At 44.9% G+C, this 19211-nt stretch overlaps 1 protein-coding gene across 1 annotated transcript in view; it reads right to left on the bottom strand.

Moving 5' to 3' along the window:
* Positions 1 to 19211, bottom strand: part of LIMD1 (LIM domain containing 1) — a 70053-nt gene that overhangs the window by 10756 nt on the left and 40086 nt on the right. The window lies entirely within an intron of this gene.

The following is a 19211-nucleotide window of genomic DNA, read 5'->3' as shown; positions in this document are numbered from 1 at the left end:
GGATCCCTTATGAAAAAACACAATGGGCCACCTGTTCGAGGTAAGCGGAAGCGTCTTTGTGGGGGACCCTGGATCTGTATTCAGCAGCAACCCCAGATCTGAGAATACCTCCAGGGCCACGCACAAATCACACCCAACAGACTCCGTGGAAGTTTCAAAGACTGAATGAATTCTAAACACTAGTGGAATCAAGCTCCTTAGGCCTAAAGTCACCTGAAACCAAAATCACCGATGTCAAAAATATTGATGGTGCTTGAGACACAGAGAAGTCCCCTCCCTACACAATGGGTGTCCTTGCCTGTGACGCCCCAGAGCAGGCAAAGAGCACAAGGTAACGAGGGAGAGGTTGCTGATGGAGACTCATCGGAGCTCAGAGAGGACTTTGAAAGCATCAACGTAGGGGAAAAGCCACAAAAAGAAATAAATGAAACTACAAAAGCAAAAAACTCCAGATGGACTAAAGACCTCAGTGCGAAAAACAAAAGCTGTTACAAGAAAATACAGGCAACTGTCTTTGACTTTAGCATGGTAAGAATTTCCATGCACTGACCATCCACTTGCCTGCCTCTATACTAAGCTTAACAGGAAGGCCCTGACCTTCTCCGTCAGACCCTTTGCGGGGTGTTAGTTGCTGCCAGATTTACTGTTATCTCAATGTCTCCCCAACCCTCTGATGGGTTCCTCTAGAACGTTTTAATGCTCTGAGCATGTGCTACATCCCCTGAGGACGTAACTGTAATTTCAACTCAGCCTCAAACTAAGAGGTCTTGGTAGCAGTCTAACCAAGGGAAAGGCAATAAATGGAATAAAAGGAAAGGCAAGTCAGGGACAAGAAGATGGCTACAACATACAACGTGGCATTAGTATCTAAAACATACAAAGAATACTAACAATCCTAAGAAAAGACACGCAACCCAATGGGGAAAAAGATCAAAGGAAGGTGTAGAGAAGAGAAAACCGTTATTGAATCCAAGCTCATACTGCTTGCCCCACGACAGGCCAATAAATGGAGAGACGAGTCGTTGGGACAAGGAATAGCGACTTTATTCGGGAAGCCAGTAGACCAAGAAGACGGTAAACTTCTATTCCAAAGAGCCACCGTGGCTGAGTTAGAATTCAGGCTCTTTTATACTAAAGAGGAGGGAGTAAAGCTGAACATTTCCTGGTTCCAGTCAGCCTCCGGGGGGGATGCAGCCATTCACGGGTGGGCCTGTGAGCTAAACAAATGATGTTTCCTGTGAGCTAAACAAAGGTATTTTAGCTTAATGCGCATTACCTGGGAGCCAGGGTTCCCAGAGATGGGCCATTATGTATACTTTAAGCTTAAAGGCAACATGCCTTTAAGGATTAACTTGTAATAGAATACAAAGGTTCTTCCCTATTACAAAACCTGTTAAACTCTAGGCAACAACCATTGAAAAAGATGTTCAATCCCACCACCAATCAGTGCATGCAAATTAAAACCACAATGAGAAGATAACTCATCCCTAGATGGGCAAAACTCACCAAGTCTGATAACTACCTGTCTTGGCGAAGTTGTGAGACAAAAGAGGGACCCTTTCACACTGCTGGTGGGAATGTCGATTGGCTTGACCACTTTGGGAAGAATTGGCAAGAGCCAGTTGACCTGAAAATTGACATTACCCACAACACACCGCTAGGGACACCCCTTGAGAAGATCCCCCAGTGTGCAGAAGGAGGTGCATGTATGGATGTTCACTGCAGGGCTGAAATGAAAACTGAGAAACCCAGAGCATCTTCAGTGTTCACCAATATGGAAAAATTGATAAATACATTGAGGAAGAATTTAGAGTTATATTCAATGGATGCGATACTAAACAGCAATCAAAATGAATGAGCTAGGTCTGTATGTATCATTATGAATTGAACTGAAAATCCTCATATGCAGATGAGGAAAACTGTTCAATGATGCATTATTCTGAGAGAGAGTGTATATGTCAGTTACATACACACAAAAACTAGTCCTATATATTGTCTATTGATACTTGTATATGAGGTAATAGTATAAAAGCTGGGATTGGAAGGATCCATACACTCAATTCATAATAGTACCTGCCCTGCGGAAGGGGGAAATGGGACAGGAGGGGGAACCAACATGATTCCAATTTATCTGTAATATTCTTCTTCCTTTATTAAAAATAAGCCAAAATGACAACAGATAAATGTTTGTGCATTCTGGGTGGTACGTAAATGAGGGTTATTTCCTATGGTACTTTCTTGTAGCTTTTTGTTTTCTTGTCGTTTTTAAACGGCACACACACAGCTTCTTTAGGTGAAACACTATAAACCAAAAGGCAAACGACATGCTAGAAAAAGCACCTGTACTATATGACAAACAGAACTTAACCCCAATATGCAAATTACTCAATGAACAGCCCAATATTTTAAGACTGGGCAAAGAATGGGGGGAAAATGACAAAAGTAGTATGAATGACCAATGAATATAAAAGAATCCTTAACTTTTCTCATATTTTTTTATAACTGCAAACTAAAATAGTATACCAAGCTTTGTCTATCCAATTAGCAAAGGCTAAAAAGAATGACAGTGTTGGTAATGACATTGACAGACTGACACTCTCCACTCTGCAAGGAAAAGCAGAAACTGAAACAGGCTTTTTAAGACAAATTTAATATCAAATTTCAACAGAATTTAGAAAGTTTGGATTATTGTGACCCAAAAATTCTACTGCAGGAACTTACCCCAAGGAAATAATCAAATTGTTTAAAGGATCTTCATCACAGCATCATTTATAACAGCTTACAAAAAAATGAGTGTCGGGCTTCCCTGGTGGCGCAGGGGTTAAGAATCTGCCTGCCAGTGCAGGGGACACAGGTTCGAGGAAGATGGGTCCGGGAAGATTCCCACATGCCATGGAGCAACTAAGCCCGCGCAGCACAGCTACTGAGCCTGCACTCTAGAGCCCACAAGCCACAACTACTGAGCCCATGTGCCACAACTACTGAAGCCCACGTGCCTAGAGCCCATGCTCCAGAACAAGAGAAGCCACCGCAATGAGAAGCCCGCACACTGCAAGGAATAGTAGCCCCCGCTTGCTGCAACTAGAGGAAGCCCGTGTGCAGCAACAAAGACCCAACGCAGCCAAAAATAAAATAAATTAAATAAGTACATTTTTTTAGAAATGAGTGTCAACCAAATATCTAATTCTTATCAGATAAATTATGTACTATTACGAAGCCATATTAAAGAATGTGTTTCTGACAGGAAGAGGAGAGTGAAAAGAAAAAAAAAAAGACTGTTTTCCAAAAATATTTAGTGGAGAAATATTTAAAATACTGCAAAATGGGGTTAAAAACATCTGTGTGTGTGTGTGTGTGTGTGTGTGTGTGTACACAGACATGGATATACAGACACACTTATATGCTCATACACAGTCATTATCTCTGAGTAAAGGAAATGGTGATGTTATTAGTTTTTTTCTGCAATGGTTATGTATATTATTTTTATTGCCTGAAACAAACTTTAATGGAGTGAGAGAATGTGAATGGCAATGAGGCATACGTTAGAAGTCTTTAGTTCTCCAAAGTTTCCCTCCCATCCTTACCTCAAAGTTGTTCTAGGAAGTTCTCATTCTAGAACCTTCAAAAGCATTTCCCAACTAAACTAGGATAACAAGAATGAGTGCCTACAGCTCAGTGATTTCAGGGTTCACTAACAGAACCCTCTGACAGCCATGGAAGTTAAACTTAATTACTTTACTGACTTACAAATTTCCCCTCTATAAAAAGATTCCGCAGGGCTCAGTTTTAGAAAGGAAAATGAAAACTAACTAGAGTATCCTTTCTACCTTGTGTCCCTGCCAGGCTCGCGGTGAGAGCTTATGTCCTGCTTCCAGTCCCTCCCTAGCAGCCAAGGCGACAAGGACACAAACAGCCCACCCTAAGAGGAAAACAATCCCCACACCGTCTGGCTGCAAGTCCGTGGAGGGCGTTGCTCTGCTGCTCCCTTCTGGGACGTCCCACTGGGATGACCTGGTTCTGATGAGAGGAAGGGAAGCGAGGTTGCACCTACTGAGGAGGCCACTAGAGGGAGCGAGGAGGCCGTCTGGAAACGCACAGGACTTCCTAGAGAGAGGTGAGGCTACTGAGGCAAGGCGTGGAGAACGCCCCGCTCTGGCTCCTGGAACAGGGTCAGGGAAGTTCTAAAGAATCTAAGCAGGAATTAGCTTTCTGATTTAATAGAGGGTAGATCACCTGTTCCAAAAATCATAGAGGAAAATCATCACACGTGCAACAAGTGTCGAACCCTCCAGCACTGTAAGAAACACAAAGTAAACGAGCTTTTCCCACTTATGATGACAACAAAGATTTTTTTAAACAGTCATATTCATTTGTGATGGCTGTCAGTGCATATTTCTGTAAGCTATAGAGGAGAGTGTAAAATGATTAACTCACCCTGGAGAGGAAACTTTAAAATGTTTACCTCTGACTCAATTGGGCTGTCTGGGACTTAGCTTAGGGAAAGAATCGGAAATGTGAATAAATGTTTGCTTAGATCCAAATTGGCAGCCTTAGAGAAGTGACCACATAAAACAAAACACATTTAAATGTAATATGTAGCCATTTAAAATACCAGTCAAATAAGTGTTTCATTGGTATTCGAAAATGCTTATACTATAGAAGGATACTCAAATTAACATTAGTAAGTGAAAAAAGCAAGCTAGATAACTATATTTATAGTACAATTCCATTTCAGTAACCTATACCCATACACCACTGATATGAAAAAAAAACTGGAAGACTGCATATTAAGACTAATAGTGGTGAGCACTGGCTGATGGTGTGACAGGGAAATTTCATAATTTTCAAAATTTTATAAATTTCTTTTTAAAACTTATATAGCACTGACAGGTTGTATTAAAGGGCAATTTCACTTACCACTTTATACTTTTCAATATTTAAATTTTTTTTCTAGTATTCAGGACACTGGAAGATGGTATGAGAGAAATTTCTGCTTCATACATTTCTAGATTAAATTTTTCTGGAATTATGTATCCATAATCTGAGAAACAATACTTTCTTCTCAATTTTTAAAAGAAAACTCTTACGTAATAATGTGAAAAGTTAAAAAAAAAAAAAGTAAGATTCAACTACGTAAAGAAGAAATTCAAAGAAAAAAAGACTGGAAAGGAAATCTGTCCAAGAATGACAGTGCCTCTGAGGAGACATACACGGTAGGTATCTGTAGGATGTGGGGTGGCGGGATGTTCGCTAGTTGTTTGCTTCTTTATACTCTCCTACACATCCCCAAACTTTTGATAATGAACAGGTATCACTTTGATCATCATTTTAAAAAGTGCCCACTGGCTAGGCAAATCCTCTTTTTTTTTTTTGGCCACGCGGCTTGTGGGATCTTAGTTCCCTGACTAGGCATCGAACCCAGGCCCTCGGCAGCGAAAGCGCCAAGACCTAACCACTGGACCTCCAGGGAACTCCCTAGACAAATCCTTTTGCTGCCAGGCCCCAGAGCTGAGGAGTCCCATGTCCAGACCCCAGAGGCCAGGGGAGGGCTCAGAGGTTGCATCTGCATTTCCTTTATTACCAAAAAAAAGAAAGAATATTTAGGACTCCGCCACAGTCCTGAGAAGGTGGGGCCTTCCTCTGCTCTGAAGGACTCCAACTCCGGTTTTCACTAAAGTTTTAAAAGACCCCCTGCATTTAGAAACTGGCTCCCACACCCATATTTAGTTTGCATTTTGTCAGAGTGAGAGAAAAAAATTAACATCTGTTGATTGCCTTCTATGTTTCAAGTACTATATTTAGAAGTTTCATATACTAAAAAAAGTTTTAAAGGTGTCTGAAAACACTGCCACACATATCACTGCATCATTAACCCCCTTTCTGTCCACACCTGCTACATGCCTTTCACAGAGATGTTTCACAAACCACTCTGTGTCACCTACTCTAGGATTCAGCCAGCGTGGAAAGGGTTTACCCAAGAATTAGGCAGAAATAGAACCTGTCACGTGTCAACGTCATGGAGCAGTGCAAAGATGCAGGAATTGCCTACTCTTGGGAATCACTGGAAATGACACCCAGGGTTGCTCCCAGCTCTCTGGGTTTCCTCTTCTCTTCATAAAAACACCATACTTATACGTTAAAAGTTATCATCTCCATTTCATAAATTCCAAGGCTCAGAGAGGCTAGCCCAGGCAGTAAGCGGGCAGGTTGGAAGCCAGGCTGTCTGACGCTGACGTGTGTGCTTGTTCCATTGTGCCATGAGCCCGCCCGCACTATTTAATGCTTGCTGAGTGCACACCTCCACGTGGATTCCAGTTTTTCTCTTCCTACCAGGGAACGGAGAAGGGCTTTTTCATTTTTTAAAGCACTTTCTGTGTACTGGGCACTTTACCTACGTTGTATCTCTTTGTCTTGACAATTCTGTAAAAATCCCCTGCGATGGCACCCATGTGGCTATAACGTGACTGGTGACTGACCCCCATCTTCTACCACAGACACATGGAGTGACAGTGAGGCCAGGCAGGAAACAGCAAGCAAACTCATCTTGAGAAGCAGGGAGGCAGAGAGAAGTATCCTCCCATCTGAATTACTCCAGATCTAGCCAATGAAATAGAAACCAATGAACCTGGAAATTCCTGGAATCACGGCCACTGCCCTGAAAGTTCCAATCAAGTGCAGGACCCAGAATCACCCTCATCGACAAATAAGCTAGAGCAGCCAACCACCACTAGGTGGCGCCAGACCACAGCCACGACAGGGACAGGTGGGAGCAGCACTACCGGCTGCGAATTCCAGGCTGGTGGGTGTTGGAAGGTTGGCGGGGGTCATTTCCTTAATCCTGCAATAACGTGACCCCATGCTTTAAGCAGGTTAACTCCACTTATCGCATTATATGCAGTTGTACTGAGTCTTCGTTTTGAAGATGGGGAAACAAAAGCTAAAGTGGTCAGGCAAACTTGGCTGTGTGACTGAAGCTAAGCAGAAGAGCTGGGATTTGCACCCAGGTCTCACTAGTGCTAAGTCAACACCCTTCCCCTCACAATATACTATCCCTTTGTCCCGGAACAAGTATTTCTCAGACTGTGGGAGGGAAAGAAGGTGGATTCTTGACCTTCCTAATCACACCTGTTCCCCACGTGACTCCCCTGAGTGGTGACAAATCACCGTCCTTACACTTCCTATGGTGGCACATACTTGGAGCCAGCTGTGCCATGCCAGAGCTCATACACACCAGAAGATAAAACAATGGTCGAGGCGTGAACACCAGAAAATTAAGCCGGCGGTTCTCAAACTTCAGCATGCTTCAGAACCACCTGGTGAGTTTGCTGAAACACAGATTTCTGGGCCCCTCCCCAGAGATTCTGATTTAGTAGGTCTGGGAAGGGCCTGGGGATTTGCCTTTCTAATGAGTTCCCAGGTGATGCTGACTGTGCTGGTCCAAGGACCACACTTGGAGAACCACAGAGTTAGGCTATGCCTCAGGACTGTCTCTGAAACAGCATCTCCACTTGAAGAGATTCATCTTGTTCATACAAAGTGCTAAGACCTAGACCATCCCTATAACAATTAGCATCAAACATAAAGCTGTTGAGAGGGCGGGTGTGTCCGGGTTACATCTTTATAACTCTAGTTTCAGAATCATCCTGCTTCTAGTCCCTGAAACAGGAAACGGATAGCGATATGCACAAGAAAATATACCAAATAAAGAGCTTTTCCACAGCTTTAGAATACAGTACTCAAAGTTGCTCTTTATTTTCCGATCACAACAATAGTTTATAAAATATTCACTAATAAATGTAAAGATTCACCGAGGGCTTCCCTGGTGGCGCAGTGGTTGGGAGTCTGCCTGCTGATGCAGGGGACACGGGTTCGAGCCCTGGTCTGGGAGGATCCCACATGCCGCGGAGCAACTGGGCCCGTAAGCCATGGCCGCTGAGCCTGCGCGTCTGGAGCCTGTGCTCTGCAACGGGAGAGGCCGCGACCGTGAGAGGCCCGCGCACCGCGATGAAGAGTGGCCCCGCTCGTCGCAACTGGAGAAAGGCCTCGCACAAAAACGAAGACCCAACACAGGCAAAAATAAATAAATAAATAAAAGAATGTTCACAATTTAAAAAAAAAAAGATTCATCGAGAATCCGTTCCAAAAAGTCACTTCCCATAGATGCAGTGAATGAGTATTTTATATATGCCTTCAGGGGCACCTTCAGATGAAAACAGAAACATGTGGATAAAGTCAGTGTAGCCTGGTGAAGGAAACAGCGGTTGAGGATGACACAAAGAGAGGCTGACCATTTAATGTGACAAATAAAACTAAACTTGCAATACTCACCATTCTCCCTTGTTTCTAGAAATAGAAACAACTCATCTATTCTGGAAAAGTAATTGGCCCTTGGCTGTAAGACTTCACCGCCAATTTCAGTTTCTAAAATATCTCCTTGAAAAGTAAAAATGCAAGGTTTTCCCAACAAGGAAGATACTTCCTGAGAAAAGTAAAAGCTAGCAATTGTTTAGATCATGTTTTTATTGCACCGTTCCAACGGGTAACTTCTACCTGTGCCGTCCACAGTGGCTACCGGCCCATGTGTGGCTACTGATATGTAACTGAATTAATTAAATAAAATAACATTAAAATTTCAGTTCAGGGACTTCCCTGGTGGTCCAGTGATAAAGAATCCGCCTTCCAATGCAGGGGACACGGGTTGGATCCCTGATCAGGGAACTAAGATCTCACATGCCACGGGGCAACTAAGCCCGTGCGCCACAACTACAGAGCCCACGCACCCTGGAGCCTGCGCGCCACAACTAGAGAAGAGAAAAAACCCGTGCGCCACAACAAAGAGCCCGCGTGCTCCAACTAAGACCCGAGGCAGCTAATAAATAAATAAATAAAAAATAAATCTTAAAAAGAAAAAAGTCAATTCAACTTGAACAAGCACATTCCAAGTCCCTGAAAGCCACTTGTGACCAGGGCAGCTATAGAACACTTGCATCAGCCACAAAGGTCTACTGGATCTACTGCTTCAAACAGCTTTTTCCAGAATAGGATAACTGTTAGAAGGTATTGCTAACAACAAAGCAACAGAAAGAAACCAACCAAATTGGTTCGGCTCCAGTGAACAGATCAACCTGGATTCCACAGGCTCATCTTGCCCCAGGGGGATGAGGAACAGGAAGAAAGAGGAAAGTGGAAAAGCTCAGGCTGGAGTCCTTGGCTTTGCTACTTCCCAAGAGAGAGGCTGGCTGGGCACCTAAACCCCTGGGTTCCTCCAAAGAGGGTGCTGAGGAGAGGACAAAATCAGGGATCACAGTGGGGCCCAGCACAGCACCGGCTCATGCTAAGCATGTGACGCAAGGCACCGTTGCCAGGATCCCTTCAAAAACCTTCAAGTTTTTTTTTTTTTTTTTGGGCGGCCCGTGGGCCTCCCACTGCCGTGGCCTCTCCCGTTGCGGAGAGCACAGGCTCCGGACATGCAGGCTCAGCGGCCATGGCTCACGGGCCCAGCCGCTCTGCGGCATGTGGGATCCTCCCGGACCGGGGTACGAACCCGTGTCCCCTGCATCGGCAGGCGGACTCTCAACCACTGCGCCACCAGGGAAGCCCAAAAACCCTCAATTATTGAAACTAAAAGTCACATCCACTTCCGTCTCCCTCTTTGTCCAAATCCTCCAAGTCACTGTTCCCTTCTCAGTTTTTCCAGGTCTTGGGGGTTTTGTTTTTAATTTCCACCTGTCAGACTTATTTTCTCGTAAAATACAATAATGTGGGAAAACGAAACATATGAAATCCAAGCCTCAACATGCTCTGTCAAATTGTTATGGAAGTTTCCAGTTTCTGTTGAGAGTGTTATGAAAAGCCTCAATTTCTGTGCTTCTGTCCTTACTGGCCAGCACTGGTTGAGGACCACACTCTGAGTAGCCCACTCCTCACTGCAATCCTCTTCTCACTAGCCACTCCCCAGTCTTTTTTTTCCTTAGTTTTCCATGCCCACTATTCCAGACCATCATTATCTGAGTCAGAGGAAAGAACGCTGCACAGAGAAAAAATCCTGGAGATTCGAAGAGGGTCTCCTCTGAGGATTTAGCAGAGCACGGATCAGCACATGCCTGTGAAGAAAATAACCACCGCTGGGGGTAAAAGACATCCGAAAGGATGAGAGAGAACAGTGCCTGGTGTGCACAAGGGCCGGAAACGGTCTATTCCCACCAGACAGACTAGGAAAACACATGATAATCCACGCAACACTGAGTAAAATACTCAGAAAGGTTTTGCCCTGGGAGTGGGGCATAATTACCCCTAGACTGAGCTCTGCTCTAAACTCACTTAGCAAATCATAAAAACCACAGTGGAAAGGATTACTGTTTCTAAATAAGTTATCTGCACCCCAGAAGATTTAATGCTCAAGAAGATTTAATGGAATGTAAAAATATCTAGGACTCAACAAGGTATGATTCGCAATGTGTGGCATCCAATCAAAGATGATCAAGCATGTAAAGAGGCAAGAAAACACAACCCATAATGGAGAAAATAATCAATCTATGGAAATCAACCCAGATCTGACACAGACATTAGCATTAGTAAAGAAGGACGAGTTATTGTTATTCTATTCCATATGCTCCAAAAGTTAAACAGTGACACAGAAGATATTTTTAAGAGGCCCAAATTCAACTGCTAGAGATGACAACTAAAATGTCAGATGAAAGATACATTGAATGGGATTAAAAGCAGATTACACATTGCAGGAGAAAACGTCTATGACGTTAAAAGCATAGCAATAGAAACTGTCCAAAATGCAACAGAGAGGAAAAGAATCTAAAAAACAAAAAGACCATTAATGTGGGGGGGAGATAAATTAGGAGGTTAGAATTAACATACACACACTACTATATATAAGATAGATGATCAACAAGAAACCACCATATAGCACAGGGAACTCTACTTAACACTCTGTAACAACCTATATGGGAAAAGAATCCGAAAAAGAATGAATATGTGTATATGTATAACTGAATCACTATGCTGTACACCTGAAACTAACACAACATTGTAAATCAACTATACTCCAATTAAATTTTTTAAAAAAGAAAGAAAGAAAAGACCATTAAAGTGAGCCATGGGACAACTTCAAGATGCCGAACCAAGGGGCCACTGGAGTCCCTGAAGGGGAAAGGAGGGCGTGGCAGGAAATTTGAAGAAATAATGGCCAAAAATATTCCAGATTTGATGAAGACCATACACTAACAGATCCAAAAAGCTCAACAAACCCCAAGCACAAGAAACATGAAAAGTGTACCAAGGGACATCATGATCAAACTTCTCAAAATCAATGATAAAGGGAAAATCTTAGAGGAAAAAGACATGTTACATACAAAGAGATAAAGATGGCACTGGATTTCTGATTGAAAACAAAGCAAGCAAGAAAACAGTGAAACAACATTTTTTAAAAATGAAAGAACTATCGACCTAGAATTCCACACACAGGAAAAAATATCTTTTAAAACCAAAGTGAAGTACGGCTGAATTCAGACATTCAAAAGCTGAAACAATTCTGCACGGGCAGATCTGCATTACCAAAGGAAAAAAAAAAATGTTAAAGGAAGTCTTTTTTTTTTTTTTTTTTTGCGATACACGGGCCTCTCACTGTTGTGGCCTCTCCCGTTGCGGAGCACAGGCTCTGGACGCGCAGGCTCAGCGGCCATGGCTCATGGGCCCAGCCGCTCCGCGACACGTGGGATCTTCCCGGACCGGGGCACGAACCCATGTCCCCTGCATCGGCAGGCGGACTCTCAACCACTGCGCCACCAGGGAAGCCCTAAAGGAAGTCTTTTAAGGAGAAAGAAAATGGTACCAGATGAAAATCTGGATTTAAACAAAGGAATGAAGAAGACTAGAAACAGTAACTGCATGGAAAAATAAGATTTTGTTCTCATTAGTTAAATCTCTTTAAAAGATAATTGACTACAGCAATGGAAGAAAACTGAGAGACCGGAAGTAAACCCTTACATTTTAGGGTCAATGAATTTTTGACGAATTTGCCACAACAATCCAATTGAGAAAGAACGGCCTTTTCAACAGACGGGGCTGGGAAAACTGGCTATCCACACGCCAGAGAATGAACCTGAACTTCTACCCCAAACCACATACAAGAATTAACTCAAAATAGATCCAAGAGCTCAACCTAAGAGCTAAAAACTATAGCTCTCAGGGCATGAATCTTTGTGACGTTTGGTAGGTCTATGTTTTCTGAGATAAAGCACCAAAACCACAAGAAACAAAAGAAAAAACAGATAGATTAGACTATATCAAAATTTAAAACTTCTGTGCTGCAAATAATAACATCAGGAAAGTGAAACAACAGTGCACAGAATAACAGAAAACATTGGTAAATTATATATCTAACAGGATATCTACATGTAGAACATATAAAGAACCATTAGATCTCAATAATAAAAAGACAAATAACCCAATTAAAAATGGCTAAGGGGGGACCTTCCCTGAGAGTCCAGTGGTTAAGACTCCGAGCTTCCAATGCAGAGGGCGCAGGTTCAATCCCTGATCGGGGAACTGAGTTCCCACATGCCATTCGGTGCAGCCAAAAAAAAAAAGGGTAAGGGATCTGAATAGACATTTCTCCAAATAAGACATACAAATAGGCCATGAAAAGATGCTCCATATCAGTCATCAGGGAAATGCAAATCAAAACCACACTGAGATTCAACTTCACACTCACTAGGATGGTTAGAATCAAAGTCAGACAATCACAAGTACTGGCAAGAATGTGGAGATACTGGAACCCTCATACACTGCTGGTGGGAATGTAAAATGGTACAGCCGTTTTGCAAAACAGTGCCTCAAAAAAGTTAAACATAGAGTTACCATACGACACAGCAATTCCACTCCTAGATATCTATCCTAAAGAACTGAAAAAATATGTCCACACAGAAACATGCACAGGAATCTTCATAGCAGCCTTATTTATAACGGCCAAAAAGTGGAAACGAGTGTCCACTGACTGATGAATGGATGAATAAAATGTGGTCTATCCATACGATGGATTATTATTCAGCCATAAAAAGGAACGGAGGGACTTCCCCGGTGGCGCACTGGTTAAGAATCCGCCTGCCAATGTAGGGGACACGGGTTTAATCCCTGGTCCAGGAAGATCCCACATGCCGCGGAGCAACTAAGCTTGTGCGCCACAGCTACTGAGCCTGCACTCCAGAGCCCACGAGCCACAACTACTGAGCACGCATGCTGCAACTACTGAAGCCTAGAGCCCGTGCTCCGCAACAAAACAAAACAAAAAGAAGCCACGGCAACGAGAAGCCCACGCACCTCAACGAAGAGCAGCCCCCACTCACCGCAACGAGGGAAAGCCCACGCACAGCAATGAAGACCCAATGCAGACAAAAATAAATAAATACATGAATAAATGTTTTAATAAATAAATATAAAAGGAAGGAAGTTCTGATACACACTACAACGTGGATGACTCTGGATCACATTACACTAAGTAAAAGAAGCTAGTTACAAAAGACCACATATATATGACTCTATTTATATGAAACATCCCGAGTACGCAAATCTATACAGGAGTGCTTGCTTAGGGCTAGAAAAAGAGGGATGGGGAATGGGGAGTGAAAGCTTATGGGTACAGGGTAATGGATAATGCCACCTTTGTGCCCTCCAGCATTTCCTCAGTGCTAACTGTGTGCCCTGCATTATACTAAAGATGGCAGATCAAGGGTAAATCAAGGTCAGTTAAACACTGTCCCCGTTCTCACAAAACTGACCACAGAGGGGGAGGCATAGACCCCTGCCAACAGTTTCAATCTAATCATAATTCAAAACACCACAAGACAGGTAAATGAACAAGGTGTGTATGAAACCCGCATCAGAGGAGCCACAGCAGAGATCACAATGGAGGACATCACTTGGACAGTGATGCGTACCTGGTGGGATGAAGTGTGAGGGCGACAAGACAGGGGTAGGAAAGGGTGGGTGATGTTTAGTGTGGCCGGAGGTTCCGAAGGACACAGGGTGGAGGAGACAGTGGCAAGAGAGCAGACAAGAAAGGGAAGGAATGTGTTCAATGTCAAGTAAAGGAATCGGACTATGATGTTATGAGAAGAAGTGGCTGAGGCCTCAGAGCAGGGGAGTGGTCCCCTCACAGCTGTGCTCAAAGGCCAACTGTGTGGATGGAGGTGGGCAGGGCAGCAAACAGGACCTGAGGCAGTCAGGAGGGACAGCAGTGATCCACAGGAGGAACAGAGAGGGTCTTCCCCCAGTGGGGCCCCCGGGCCCCCGCTGGCTTGCAAACCCACCAACAGTGGACACTGCAGGGGCTGCTGCTTGCACGGTCTGTCCTGGCAATGGATTTGCCAGACTCCCAGGCTGCTCAGCGCCCCGGAGGTGCATCTGGTCCTTGAAAACCTGATCACAGGATCCACGCCTGGCTCATGTGGTAATAAGGATTCTCTTCCCCTTTAAACTTTAACTGGCAGGAAGATTGCATTGGCTGTGAGTCATCAAGTCAACAGAAGACCACAGAGCAATGAGGAAGAAGCATATGACGTACTTCTAAATGGAACAAACAGAACATAAAAGCAAGTACTGTGATGACAACCTGGCAAAAATGATGTCCATGTGGGTACAGCCAACATTATTTTGTTTTGTTTTGGTTTGGTTTGGGGTTATCGGTGATTTTCTTCTTCCACATGTATTTTTTTTACAATGTGACTATATTGCCTTTGTGACGCATAAAGTAAAAACAATAAACTTACTGATTGTTTCTTATTAATAAGTGAACTATGGCTTAGGAGTAGAGACTTTACCTACAATGTCCAATATGGTAGCCACTAGCCACGTGTGGCTATTTCAATTTAAACTGAATTAATTAAAATGAAATAAAAATGTCAACTCCTCAGTCACACTAGCCACGTTTCAAGCACTCAAAAGTCACATGCGGCCGTGGCTACCCTACTGGACGGTGCACGTCTAGAGCTCAGAAAAGCAGCCAGGGAGCTGGGGGACAAATGAAGGTAAGTGGGTGGGGGTGAGGCCAGTCACATGGCCGCAGACAAGATCCCAGCTGACTGCATCCGACGCCCCTGGGATGCTCGTCATGCACGCGCGGGCCTCTGCTCTGTAGACTTCAGGAATCAGGATGTCTGCAGGTGGAACAAGCTTCTCGGGACTGGGGCTGGTGTTTGGTAAAGGGTGAGGACCGGAGAGATGGCAAAAACATAGACTGTGGAGCCACCTGGACCTGACTCGGGACCCCGGTCCCCCACAGACCAGCTCTGCAACCGCTCTGGGGCTCCACTTCCTCTTGTGCAAATGAGTGTGGCTGGGAAGCAAATGAGGGGCGTGAGATGACCAAGCAAATATTCTGCAAACAGTGGCTCATCGTACAACCCCTGTCAGAGGCATCAGAGCACTGATAGAAAGCCTGGGTGCAGACGAAATTGTCAGTATATATACGGGGAAGGCAGAGGAGGAAGAGAGAGAGAGGGAGGGAGGTTGATGGGCTGTAAGGAATTGGATCCCATGATTATGGGGATTGACAAGTCCCAAGATCTGCAGTCAACAGGCTGGAGACCCAGGACAGTGATGATGTAGCTCCAGTCCAAAGGCAGGAAACAACGGGTCTCCCTGTTCAAGGCAGTCAGGCAGGAGGAAGTCCCCTTACTCCAGAAGCGTCCACCTTTTTGTTCTATTGAACAAAACTGATCAGGTAAGGACCACCCACATAAGGGAGAGCTTTACTCAGTCTACCAATTGTTACTCCACCAAGAAACCTTCACAAACGCTCAGAATAATGTTAGACCAAAATCTGGACACCCCATGGCCCAGTCAAGTTGACACATAAAATTAACCATCACAGGGCCAGAGGTGGGGACAGAAGTTTAAGAGAACGTTTGAGAGACAGAACATTTAACAGAGAAGAGATGCCCTTAGCAAGATGAGGGCACAAAGGAGGCCCAAGCAGTAACTGTGGTGCCAGAATAAAGCTCAGCTTTCTGTGAAAGACCCTCACTCCCTAAATCCAGGGTTCTGGGTCTGAGATGAGGCACCCAGTGTAACGTCATGTGCTTATCAGGGTGTGATGAGCCCCGTCGTGTCAGAGCACCCTCCATTCTGCTCTTAGAGTTGAGCACACACTGGGTACCACCAAGTCTCACCGTTGGTCTGGGATTATTGGAGGAAAGGGTGCAGATTTCCACCCAAACTATCCATGTGCAAATATAAGAAAAGTGTTTGGAATGCAGGTGTGGCAATTAATGACACAGGTCGCGCTGGAGTTACCCTCACAACATAGCTTAAAAATTCCAGAGACTCCTTTAGTGTCACAGGCACGAAGAAGCTGATGTTCTCTCACTGTCGGGGACATCATGGCTTCTCACTGCATCGACAGAGTCTGACCTGGGAAACCAAGTCTGGTCCCAATTCTGGTGCACGTAGCAGAACTGGGTTTGCTGGAGAGGGACAAGTGACCGTCTGACGACACGTCAAGTAAAAGCCACCCCTCTGCTCTCCTCCAACCTGCACAGCCCTTTGCCCAGCTCCGTCTGTTTTGGTCATTTCCTGATTTCACCCTCACCCGCTGATTTCCTTTGTATCTGCCCACTGTCCCTTTCTCACTTTCTTGATCTTCATTCAGCTTTTTCCCTAGATCCAGCTGACTCATTCAGCTCGCACACAAATGCCGAATCTGATGAGGACTACTGGGATGACTCAACAGCTCAGAAATTCAGGGATCAAAGCCCTTAAAAAGGAACAGACCTCTAATCAAAGCCCTTAATCCACTTCTCTCCTACGGGTACATCCCACCCACTACTGAATTCTAGCTCCCCTATTCCAAGTACAAGGCCACTCTTCTGCATTCACAAGTCAAAAGTATCCCCAAACCCAACCTTTGCTGTCACATAGCCCCCAGGCAGAGATGAACCTGAGATGTCATGGCAAGATCCAGTGTCTCTCTAAGCAAAGCTAATTTGATACGGTGGCTGCAAGCAAGGACTGTGGGTCCACACGGTCCTTGGTTCAAGTGCCAACCAGGCTATTTAACATCGATATAACCAACCACAAGCAAACGAAACTCTCCAAGCCTCTGCTCGTCTGTGAAATGAGAGTAATAACAATGCTGAACTCACTGGGCTGTTAATAAGGATTTAGTGAGCTACTGCGAGTGAGAGGATCAGGGCAGGGTCAGGCCGAAAGTAAGCTAGAAAGCTCACCTGCGAATTACTTACAAATATTGAGATGACTCTTAAGAAAGCGTGCCTGCCATGAATTAAAGGGAGACCTCCCTAGCTCAGGCTCAACTATTTCAGAATCTGGGCATCTCCAAAGGCTGGGCTGGTGAGGAGGCATATACAAAGTCCATGAAAAAGGTTAACATGATTTCAGAGGCAGTGCTTAGACTTGGTAAGAGAAACAAAACAACCACCAAGAACCCTGCCGCACTTCAGATGTGAACTTACTGATGGATGAATCACCAATCACTGATTTACTCACTAAGAATCTCCGTCCCACAGCTCTGGGCTTATTTCTAGTTGCTTCGTTTACCTGACGGAATGAAATGGCACTTTCTGGTGTTCTGGATGCAGGATTTCACTAACTCTGTTAGACAGACTTTCCCAGATGGGGTCTAAATAAATGTGTGAGATTTCACTATAAAATCCCTTCACAACCTTTAACAGGCATGGATGTTTGGTTTTGGGAAGGTGGGATGGGCAGTGGCATATATCCTTATTTTTGTTGTGTTTTTTCCCTAAGTGCACCACCAACTCAGGCACATAAACACTAGGTCACAACACTCAAGAGTCACCTGTTCTGGCCATGACCTGCACATCCCAGCCCTGTTCTGTCAGTGGACCCCATCCGGCCCCCAGCTGCCTTCCTCTGAGCTCAGGCCTGTGCTGGGCATAATCCCCATCCGTCTCAGGCCTGCCTGCCCCCCAAGCCCTACCCCAAAGACCAGGGCACCCTGTGGTCTATCGGCTTCTGGGGAGGAGCATGTCGTATCTCGTCCATCGTTTTCCAACTCACACAGCTAAAAAGCAGTAGGGGCCGTGAACATGGCAAACTGGTTTCCCCATGCCTCCAGGACGGAATTTATTTAGTCTTTACAAAATGAACAAAATCTTACTTTCTGGGCCTAAAACGGCCTGGGGTGAGGACACAGAGCCTGGCCTCCCTCTGCCTCATAGTCTATCCTGGAAGGTGCCAAGGAGACGTCACTTGACCCCCCAAGTCCAGCACCCTTTTTCTTCCTTCTTGTTCCGCCTCTCTCGAGCCACAGACAGGCGCCAGCTTCTCCTCATTCAGGCCACTTGACACATGGTGTCCAGACACATGGCACATGGCTGCTGGCCAAGGCCATGCCTACCCTCCCCCCACCCATGCTGTGCCAACAGCTCCTGAGAGCATCCAGTCGGGGGGCCTGGCCACCTTGGGTGGGCAGAGCCGAGGTGGGAGACGGAGACCCACAGCACACATCTCCATGGCAACCAACACACCCGCTGCCGAGGGAGGAGCATGTCAAAAAAGAACTTTAACAAACCACATAAACGCCCACGCATCGTGCCCTGAATGCTTGCTTCTGGGAACGAACACCAAGGAAACAACTCAGCAGAGGGAGAAAAGCACGCAGGCACAAAGACATTCACTGGGGCCACGTGTAATAACCAACAAACCCGAGACACGGAGACACTCGCTCCGTGCCATCAAACCGAGGAACGGCTGAGTTGACAGCTATGTAACTGTTAAAATGATTATTATGAAGAAGACTACAAACTAGGGTGAATTTATGACACAATATTAAATCAAAAAGGATACAATACTGGTTTACACTCTATGATCACAACTCTAAAAAATGTGTATAAATCTGGACAAAATCTCGAAGGGAAAATATTAGTGCAAATACCTGTTCTAGAATGATAACAAACCAGGTTACTGTCTTTAAAATTTTTTGTGGCTGTCATGTTGTTCCCACAACTAAAAATGAACTAAACATTGTTGCCTGTTGGCAGATGGGGAATTGGCCGAGGTGCCCGGGAGAACTTGCACCATCCGGAGTCAGAGGTTTGTCTGGGCGTGTGAAACACCTTGGGATCCTGCCGGGACAAAGGACGAGCGGCTTGTGAGGAACTGCTCTAGGGCTGTCTCTGGGACACGAGACAGTCTCTCACCTCTGATGAGGTGAGGGC

This window comes from Neophocaena asiaeorientalis, unplaced genomic scaffold, assembly GCF_003031525.2.
Source record: "Neophocaena asiaeorientalis asiaeorientalis breed wild unplaced genomic scaffold, Neophocaena_asiaeorientalis_V1.1 scaffold409, whole genome shotgun sequence".
NCBI lineage: Eukaryota > Metazoa > Chordata > Mammalia > Artiodactyla > Phocoenidae > Neophocaena > Neophocaena asiaeorientalis.
Note: the sequence above shows the minus strand (reverse complement) of the source record. Positions and strands in the feature narration are given on the sequence as shown.